General features: G+C 42.4%; 1 long non-coding RNA gene across 3 annotated transcripts; it reads right to left on the minus strand.

Moving 5' to 3' along the window:
• Nucleotides 1-296: 296 nt before the first annotated feature.
• On the minus strand, nt 297-8,292 carry LOC125531762 (uncharacterized). Of its 3 annotated transcripts, XR_015602761.1 has the most exons (9): nt 8,239-8,292; nt 7,029-7,165; nt 5,597-5,787; nt 4,341-4,544; nt 4,174-4,230; nt 2,029-3,900; nt 1,806-1,925; nt 1,259-1,387; nt 297-769 (listed from the first exon to the last, which is right to left on the minus strand). It is a non-coding gene; the product is annotated as an uncharacterized LOC125531762 (long non-coding RNA). The 3 variants fall into 3 exon arrangements; XR_015602762.1 differs by lacking the exon at nt 5,597-5,787; XR_015602760.1 differs by having other exon boundaries at nt 5,597-7,165.
• Between the last annotated feature and the right edge of the window lie 1,212 nt (nt 8,293-9,504).

Consider the following 9,504-nt stretch of genomic DNA (forward strand, 5'->3'; position numbering starts at 1 on the left):
CAAATAAAGTAAGCAGGCTCGACAGAAAGAAATAAACCAAAAGCAGCGTTGTTCAATAGATTAAGATTAGAGCAGTCATTTATATACAATACATAAGTGTATCTCAATCGTTAAGAATTTCTCTATCGTTTTAGCCAAATGGTACTGAATTAGTGTATCTCAATTTGTTTCAGAAATTACCCAGAGTGATGCCTGCATGACAGTTCATCATAGAGAAGAGTTCTTCATGTATCAACCGATCTAATTTTATATATCCTAAATGTGTGCAAGGAAAAATTATACACAACATAATCAAGTGTCACGCACAGGGGAATTAGCATCATATTGAATCTAACGATTAACACGTACTATATCTTACAGTAACCACATACCAGCAATTTTGGACAGGCACAATCCGACTACAAATAATGTACAACATAAAAATAAGCATTCATAGAGGGTCAAAACACCTTCATAGAGGCATTCTACCCCAGTACAATACAGTAGTAAGGTCTGTATACAAATCATAAGAGCCATGATCTTCACGCCCCAGCTCATCAGTCACGTAAGTTGAGGAACTCATTGTCGAGGCAACAACACCATTGTGGTTCAGAACATCACCGAGTGAGTAATAACCAGGGAAATCATCACCTCGGAGCAGTTAGACTTCTGCTACACGAGCGGCAGCAGCGTGCCCCGGACCTCCCGGAGCTGATCCCATTGTCCCACTCCCGCAGCAGGTCGTCAACGACCTCGTCGAACCAGATTTGCGCCGCACCGGCCGACCAACCTGGAGAAGTTGAAAAAAATGATATAAGTCCATTTTCCTAGCATTAGGCTTGCAATTTAAGAGACATTTCCATACATTTTTTTTCTATATTTTGGGGGTGTGTATACTGTAAAATTATAGATCGCTCAGGCTTTGAATGGGGCTGAAAAAGTGATATGGACTTTATCTTCTATTTATATTTCAAAAAATCAAATCATGTCTCTTATGTGATATCGGTAATGTATTTTTTGATTGCTTGTGCCTTCATGTATTCCTTTTATACAACACATATAAAGACAAATGCATTTTCAAAATGAAGGTAAAAGTGCTCTGAGATCACATAAGAGACATAATATGATTTTCTTCAAATATTTACATGTAAAACTGCAGCTTAGTTTAGTCCGTTCCCAAAAAACATAAGAATCTAGACAGAACACACTCTAGTGCCACTTGTCCACATTTGATGTTTTCCGGTCAACATAGACAGCAGAGAGGGAACCAGGGGTTTACCAGCAGAGATGCAGAACTGAAAGAGGAACTGATGCCACCGGAGGGGCAGGGCGGGAGGCATCAGAGTGGAAGAAGAATCCCCCGTGCACACTCTATCGCGCACCACCGGTGCGCATCAGGGAACCAAACCTAGCAACCACACATGACAACTGAAATGAGCCATGTCATAATCATTTTGATAAATATAAAGCATGGAATGCAACCAAAATGTCTGGGCTCTGTCCAGAGCTACACAAAAATATGCATCCATCACTTTGTTCAAAGCTACAGTACAGTCTAGTTGTGTGCTTGAACCCCACATTTATTTAATCGCATGTAATGCAACCAAAATGTCTGGGCTCTGTCCAGAGCTACACAAAAATACGCACCCATCACTTTGTTCAAAGCTACAGTACAGTCTAGTTGTGTGCTTGAACCCCACATTTATTTAATCTAGTACAGTAAGTATATGACGAAGAGAGGATATATCTGACATGTATCACGGATAAATTTGTCTCGCAGGGCAGCATACGCATACAAATCTAACGAGGAAGAGAAACAAGCTTACCAGGGGCAACTTGCTCAAGCAGCAAGGCTAGGTCGAGTAACAAATGACGGCATCCCATTATTCCTGTACAGTCCAATGGTATGTCTTGGTTGTGTGTGTGTCACAGAATTTGACTATGTTCTGATAATCCACAGCACAAAGGAAGAACGCTAGAGCAAGTTACCGGGATGGACGAAAATTTGACTATGTTCTGAAAATCCATATTCCAAAAGCTTGTGTTTACCTTTCTCATTGGTGGCACCGTGGACTGGATTTTCTCTATTGCTGTTGTCGGTGCGGCAGAGAAGATCTCCCTCTGTGCGCTCTTGGTCCAGTCCACCAAATACAAAACAATACAGTATGCAGCCAAATCCTCAAAGTAGCGAACAATTTGATAGTGAAAGCAATGCATCAAATAACTTAACCCATGAGCGTCTATCCAAATAAGCATTGTCCAGTAGAACTTAGACATCAAGTTCAGAAAGGCAGTTCTATAGATCAGGATTAGGAATACATTCCATAGCTCGGAAAAACATTCATAATACACCTTAGGGAAGAAGGACTATAAAAATTATAGCAAGGCCTTTATACAAAAGACCAACCATAACAGGTAGCAGTACACATAAGCGTGCAATGCCCCATTGCTCCTCACAGCGAACAGATACAAGAATCTTACTATCATGACTATTTAACAATAAAATAATATCAGAAATCCTCCTCTGAACTCATGAAGAACCAATAGCATTGCCAAACCATCGTTTATCCCATAATAACAAAGTGCAACTTACTCTTAACCAGATTAAATCAAGGACCAACAACAAACAATAAAAGATGAAAAAACAACTCATATTCAATAAAGGTATCAAAGAGAAGAAATATTTACATAAGATGGCTATAAACACTGGAGAATAAATAAGCAACACCTTTAAACACAAATAAAAAGGGTTCAGGGTTCAATGCATAGTGGGCTCAGATTTGCCTTTCCTCGATCACATAACCTACCCCCGTCATCTCTTATCACCAGATCAATCTATTTATACATTGGAGTTGTCCTGGTTATCACTCAATAAGAATGACCATCCAAGGACAGAACAATAAGTATCACAAGATCAAAAAGGATTCTAGAGACAAGAGGGAGGATCCAACTTGATACCCACAGGTTTCTCGATTGCTCAAAGGCACATTTATTTCAACCACGGTTAATCATCATCGCCCAAGCAAGAATGGCTTCCAACCGGTGGGTCATGTGAAACTGCCTTGGTTATCAATCATCAGAAATGACCATCCAAGGACAGAGTCACTAAAATAAAAACGTGATCAAAAAATGGCTCAAAGAAACGAGGGGGGATCCAAATTAATACCCATAAGTGCCTCGATTGCTCGAGAGCATGCCTATATAAGCCATAACTGATCATCATAGCCCTGTCCATGTCCCATATAGTAGCCGAAGCAGAGCGGGAGGGAGATGGGGCTCACTGAGGGAGGTTGTAGCCGATGCATTACTCAGTGGACGTGGGGTTGTGCCTGGACGCCGTCCAGCCGGCGAGGAACCGCTTCCTACACCGCACATACACACCACTGCATCGAAGTTGCGCCTTGCACCGTCCCACCGATGAGCACGAACGCCACAGGCACCGAAGCAGCCAAGAGGTGAGGAGGTGATGTATAGCACATCCAGATCCAGGAGCACCAGGAGCTCCTGATGGCTGGCTAGTAGAAGAATCCAGAGGGAAGGAGAAGAAGGGGATGAATGAGCACGAAAGGGCAAGGCGCTGCCCTTCCCCACCCCATAGCCGCACGGGGCGAACCACTGCACGACACGCACGAGGCCTGGACGCGAAATTACTGACGTACCCTCAGCGGGCGCAGGATATTACGAGCGGTAGCACGAGATCTTTACCCGTCGGTGCGTGCGACGGGGCAGCCGGGCCATATCCAAGCCACGGTCGCTGACAAACGCGGCCCACCCGCGAGCGGACCCACACGCCAGCGACGCCAGACCGAAAAAATGAAGTAAAAGGCAGCACGCTGAGGCAGTAAATGTTCATTCCAGCAGTGCTCATCCCAGATCCGATGGCCCATCTTTCTCCAGATCTTGATCGGACGCCCAGAAAACCTTTCACAATAACGAAGTACAACTCCAAATCAGAGAGGTCGCCGATAATGCTGAGCATGGAAAGGTTTTTGTAGTTACCATTAATGTAATCAGCGAGTACCAACTATTGCTTGATGCATATATAAACAATCAGCTGACTACTATTGCTTGATGCATGGAAAGGTTTTTGTAGTTACTATTGCTTGATGCATATAGTAACAAAAATAAGTAGGAGGGGCTACTACTACGTTATTATATTATTTATAAGCAGAAATGTTCATGAGTAATTCTAACCTCTTAGCCGCCCACAATCTGGATTGTCAACAGCCATACACAATTCCCTTTGATAACCTAAAGACACCATGCCCAATGAGAAGACAAATAAGATTAGAACGCAAGTTACTGAATCATAGGATAAACACCTCCTGAGCCTGTTTTTACCGAGTAGGGGCCCGCCTCACCTTGTTGTTGTAGCCTATAGGTTGGCGCTTGGGGAGGCATGGAGAGGCCAGGGATGTGGCTCCCCTGTTGCAAGCGCTGATTGGAGACGCAACAGGCCACGGGGGGCTAGCAGCATCTTACTTCTTCCTCCTCTGTTTTTGGTGGAGACCATGCCTCTCCTTCTTCTAAGCGCCGAGTAATAGGGGGAGCACGCACCAATGAATCTTGAGTGCAAGAAAGATAAAATCAGTTAGGTCAGATAAGCAGAGGTGAGGGCGTTATATACTGCCAATTGTTGGAGCAAAGATGAGCCGAAACTAACAGCGTCGGATCAGCCAAACATCCAAAACATCTGAACCTGAGATGCGACAGTACCCAATCCAATAGCTATCACAACAACCCAGAGATCCACATTCCGTATATACTGCCCATAGTACAACTATTCGTCAAACCCAAACCGGTCACTTATCAAGCAAAAACAAGCCGAGACAAACAGAAAAACTTCTTATAATACTGTCAACCAAGCGAAAATTTTGGTGTGGCAACCGTCGGCCACCATCCAAATAGCCCCTATAATTCCTATAAATTGGGACACTGCCGTATTTTCACTGTGCACTGGAACGCTCCTTAAAGCCATTTTTCAGTAATTGTTAGTTCCGTTAGCATTTAACAACAAGGAAACCAAGGCCCAAGGTTTAAGATGCCATGGTCCGCTAACAATTGAAAGACTAAATTTAACTCAGAAACATATCTGAAGCTCTGCAAAGCTGAAAGCAAACACGAGTTCCTTTTCTTTACTAATCCACTGGTCATAAATGCTGAAAACTAACATGAGTTCCTCTTCTTTTGTAATCCACTGGCCATAAATCAAAGCAGCGTGAGAAGTAAACTGCTAGGCATGCAAGCTAGAACACAAGAACGCAAAGACCATCTTAGAAAACAGAAAGGCACAGATCAGAATTTTGATCCCCAACAGAAGCATCAATGACAATTTCCCAAATAAATAGAATGTGCAACTTGACGCCATTTAAAACGAACATTGCAAATCATGTGATCTGAGTATTCTCATTAGTATATCGGATGCATACTCTACCTACAGACCTACAACAATCATCCGATCAGGGTGTTACAAAAACTAAAATCTCCATCCAATAGCTAGCTATATTGAAAACCAAACGGAACATCAACAAGCAAATGATCGTCAAATGACAAAAGATCACACAAAGTTCTGTCCAGACATTCAAAACACCTAATGTTTGTGATAAGTGCTACATACCAGATGATTAAAGAAGTATCTTTCAAAAGATTACACAGATGTGTGCCTCTTTTGATGTCACAAAGAGTAGTCTGGTCAATCTGCAACGCTATTTTAAATCGAGAGTCAGCTGTTCTACCACCAGCAAGCAGCAAAGCCGCAACACCAGAAGATGCCACCATAAGAACTATCTTCGCCCATTTTCACGACGCCTATACAAAGCAAAACCATTTTCATCAATAGTTGTCTTGTTCTGAAAATCCTTTGGGAAACGTTTAGAACATACCCCATTTTCCATGTAAATATATATCTATTACTACATGGACAAAACATTGGTATGAGAGAGAAGAAATATTTACATAAGAGAGAGAAGAAATCTTAACCAGATTAAATCAAGGACCAACAACAAACAATAAAAGATCAAGAACAATGCAATAAAGGTATGAGAGAAGAAATCTTTACATAAGACGGCTATAAACACTAGAGCATAAATAAGCAACACCTTTAAACACAAATAAAAAAGGTTCAGGGTTCATTGCATGGTGGGCTCAGATTCACCTTTCCTCGATCATATAACCTACCCCCGTCATCTCTTATCACCAGATCAATCTGTTTATACAGTGGAGCTGTCCTGGTTATCACTCAAAAAGAATGACCATCCAAGGACAGAACAATAAGTATCACATGATCAAAAAGGATTCTAGAGACAAGAGGGGGATCCAACTTGATATCCACAGGTGCCTCGATTGCTCAAAGGCACACTTATTTTAGCCATGGTCAATCATCATCGCCCTAGCAAGAATGGCCTCGGACCGGCCGGCTGTCCGACCATGTGAAACGACGAAAATGCCCTCGGCGGCCACCCAGTTTTACACACGGTGGCAAGCCCGGAGTGTAACTATTCATTGCCACAGTCATGCGGGCTCGATCCGACGGCCCAGCTCCTCCCACCGCTTGATCCAACGACCGGAAACACATCAAGGAAATCGATCGGACGGCCGGATTCGTCTGAGCTCTGAGGAGGGTCGGTGAGACATCCTTCTCTTATTTCTGGATGCTCTAGAAAGCTCCGCAGGGCTAGCAGCTCCAGTGGCATCACCTATCAGCTCATTCAAGTGGTGGTAGATCAGCTATCCCAGACAACACCAAATTACACACTACAAATGTAGATGTGGCTATGAGCAAGAGATCATTTGGCAGTTTGCAAATAGGAAATCAGCACTGCCACTGATCAACTTAGCAAATCCATGAGCATAGCTATAGGATCAGGGCATCCACATGTAAACCAGAGAATCGCGGGAGCTCCTATGACAACAACTATAACATGAACAGCCTGCAAACCCTATGCATGAGTAGGGCATAGAGCAACAACCAACCAGCACCACATCGACATAGCCACAGCCATGTCCCAACAGTAGCCAAAGCAGAGGAGTAGGCGGAAGATGGAGTTCACCGATGGAGGTTGTAGCCGAGGCAGTACTCAGTGGGCGCTGGGGTTGCGCCTGAACGCCGTCCAACCAGCGAGGAACCGCTTCCTACACCGCACACCCACGCCCCTGCGTCGGAGCTGCTACTTGCACTGTCCACATCCTGAAGCCATAACGGGGCACCATCATATAATGTAGGCCAATATGAAAAGAAGATTCATCTCATAATTAAATACAGCAAGACACATGAAGTAAACCTAATTGTAAGAGCAAGCTGTGCACAATTGATAGATGGTAGTGCACAGCTTGCTCTTACAATTAGTTCCTCTGGCATGGTCCCTATAGAAACACAGAACTACTCTATTACTGAGGTCAATTTTGGCTCCAAAACTTTCAGTTTCAGCAATTACACAAACAGTAGGCTTCCTGGTTTACCTTTTCAGCAATTACACAAGCCAATTAAGAATGAAAATCGACAAATTATGATTAAATCAATTGTAGGCCAAAATTTGGAAGTTAAAAGAAATCAAGTTGGTGAAATACTACCGGCACGCTAAAGGTGAAAAGAGTCCAAATCTGGCATAGAAGGAACTTGAATGATACTTTTCTAACTCGAATGATTTTTGTGATCATATATGCACACTAACCCAAGTGTAGCAATCACCACATCCCAAACAAAACTTCCTAATACATCAATCAAACGGGGCACACCAAAGCACCAAAGCATCTCCAAGGGTACTCCTAATTAGCATATGACCTCAAGACTAAACCTCTCCTTGACAACAAAGGCATACTTTGAAAAAAAATGTTTCTAGATGTAATGCTCCCTTGGACAGCAAACTAACAAAATAAGATAGCTCCAAAGAGCCCCTTCCTTGGAACCTAGCTAGAGTAGTAAACGAATAAGAAGCCACAGCTCCTTTACCAAAACCTAGCCTTCCTGCATGCAAAAAGGAACAAACCCAGCAGGGTTCCTACCAACGTCCAGCCAAGAAATAAAAGGCATATGTCCACACCCCACTAAAAACAAGCACAAATTCTTTTGGCCTCTACCAGAATCAAGACAAAAAAGAAAAGAGTACAACACCCTAAAGTGACACGGTGGTGGGCTCCTGAGAATTCATAATATATGGGAAAAATGCAAGAAGAGATATGAGAATAATGCCTAGGCAATGGGGATCTGATAACAGTAATAAAATAGTTGTTCTGAAAAGGATAATGACTACATGGTGATACCTGCAAAAGAAGATGACAGCGCCCAGCCACTTTGACAATACAATCAGCAGAACCGTGCATATAATAACGTGTTAATACACTGAAGCTAGCAATTAAAGCAAGACATAACAACAGAAGTAGCAGCAGCACATCTCTTGCTATGAATGGAGGAATAGTAATATCAAGCAGTGTAGGGAGTAGCAGAAACACACCTTGCTTCTCCGGGACGCCATGGACACAGGAGCAGCAGCCTAAAAAGTTTGGAGGCGAAGGAGGTGGAGCATGTCCGGCAGAGGGTCCTGGTGATGGCGTCACATGAGCTTGACTGAGGAGCCGCGATGCGGAGCAGCAGAGGCCATGGTGCAGCGATGCGGAGCAGCAGAGGCATGGACCTGCAACAAAATTCAATGTGAGACCCTTGACAAAACCAAAAGCAACTAAGAAAATCAACCAAAAAGCACCTCAACCAGAGAACCCGACACTGTCGCAACAACAGTGTTAAAGACTAATTTTTTTGCAGGGATGAATAAGAAAAACAGTACACCAATGTCAGAAAACATAACACAGTTGTAGATGGAGAAAATCAAGTGTTACATAATAATTGAGTGCTCCCTCTGTAAACCAATATAAAATCTTTTAGACTACTAAAGTAGTGATCTAAATGATCTTATATTAGTTTACAGAGGCTCTATTTGTACATCTCTAGCATTTGGCTATAATTACTATGCAATTACTAATTTCTTAAATTTGTCTCAATTTCTAATTAGAATATGATACTACTCATATTTACCTCGTGATTGTGATCATACTGAAAACTAAACTAAAGGATATGCAGAAGAAGCCAAATAATAAAACCATGGTTACTATAAGGAAAAGGCACCTCGACCTTGTAATCTTAAATATTGGGATGAATCAAACGTTACTATTGATAACCACAGTTTCTCGCTCATAACTTTTGGAAAGTTTATTAATTAGGCAATGAACTTTTAGTAATATTAGATTTTTGAACATTGGTCCATGCAACATTAGTAGAGGAAAACATAACTCTCCCTAGTCTGTCCATACACTGAGGAAATCATTCCAGTTTTCGCAGGTAACATCCGCGAAGTATCTATAACAAATCTTGGAAAAGTGAGGAAAAGATTACAAAATGTAAATACAAATTAACATTAAGAACAATCAGAATTGACTTTTTGCCTCGATTTCTTCCTGTGACTGAAGCATCAAGCACCCTGTGGCTAAACTAAAAATGTTATGCGCTCCAGCTTTTCCAGATAGCATAAGTAT

This window comes from Triticum urartu, chromosome 5A (assembly GCF_056163025.1).
Source record: "Triticum urartu cultivar PI428250 chromosome 5A, HENAU_Tu73, whole genome shotgun sequence".
Lineage (NCBI taxonomy): Eukaryota > Viridiplantae > Streptophyta > Magnoliopsida > Poales > Poaceae > Triticum > Triticum urartu.